Below are 1,324 nucleotides of genomic sequence, written 5' to 3'. Positions count from 1 at the left end.
TTTCACTTCTCTCCCTATTTTATTTTTATACTCTAATATCTATCTTTGTACATTGAGGGCAATGTACATCTTAAGTGTGGGGGGTATTTATTTCATTATCAGAAAAATCCCTGAATGACTACCTTGTTCTCTTGAAAAGCTCTCATATCATATTTAGGATAAATTTTGATTGATTTATGATTTTTGTTGATATATCTTGAATTAAAACATAGGCATTTATGCATTGATTGTTTAATCCTCAAGACATTAGAGAATCAAGCATGATAAGTTGATTTTTAAGAATTTAAAATCTTAGGTTGTTTCCCCAAAGTTTAGGTCTTACTTTGAGTTGGAATTCATAAGTTTTAAACATCAAAAAGCCATAATTTTTGTGAGATTTTTGAGACTTTTGAGCATCTATTAATTCTTTCATGCTCACTTTTATTATTGCTTTGAGTGCGTTAGTATTGAACTGTTAGTCTAGAACTTGCTTGATTATGCATGTCGAGACCACACCATTTGATTTGATATGTCAAAATGATTGAGGCATTTAGGATTAACCCATCCATGCCATGAAAAGCCTACCTCCACAATTAACCCCTAGTAAACCCCCTTGAGCCTAACAAGCCATTTCTTGTATTACCCTTAATATTAACCCTTAACCCATTATTGTTGAAATCCCCTAAATTAATCCCTATTTTTGTCGAGATTTGAGTTGAATAAATTGTTTAGCTATGTCTTGCTCTTAATAGTTAGTATAAATATTTAACTTGTTCTTAAAAAAAAAACTATGTATACACATTAGTAATTCCATAGTCTGAGAAGAAGCTCTGTTGTACGCAAGTGATGATTAACTCTTTTTCTAGTTAGGCAATTTTTCAATTCAATCTCGATTCTAACCCTTTCTTTCAGCTTGTGACACACCCCCTAACCAAGCCTCATTACAACCCTCTCAAGACCTTTTGATTGATGTTTCATCTCAATCTATCAGTGGTGGAGATTTGATTTTCATGCAAGCCTATGGTAATGATTTTTCATTATTGACTATTGAGTGCTTCATTTATTGTCCTTAAAACACCTCGAGTGATTTGAGTGAATCTTTAGTGAGGATGTGAAACTCTGTGATATTCCGAATCAAAGGTAATTACTTAAATGAGGAGAGACAACTATGTTTTCAAGAGAAAATGCTCAACTTGGAATGTTTGAAACTTTTATGTTCTTTTAGTTGAATTCTCAACGTATGATTACCTATGAATTATTTTTCAGATATTATCGATAGAAATTATAAATTGAGAAGAACTTATTCTGATTATGAGTTGAGAATTTTGCTTGAGGACAAGCAAAT

Source organism: Gossypium arboreum, chromosome 10 (assembly GCF_025698485.1).
Source record: "Gossypium arboreum isolate Shixiya-1 chromosome 10, ASM2569848v2, whole genome shotgun sequence".
Lineage (NCBI taxonomy): Eukaryota > Viridiplantae > Streptophyta > Magnoliopsida > Malvales > Malvaceae > Gossypium > Gossypium arboreum.
The sequence above is the reverse complement of the archived record's forward strand: the minus strand, read 5'-3'. Positions refer to the sequence as shown.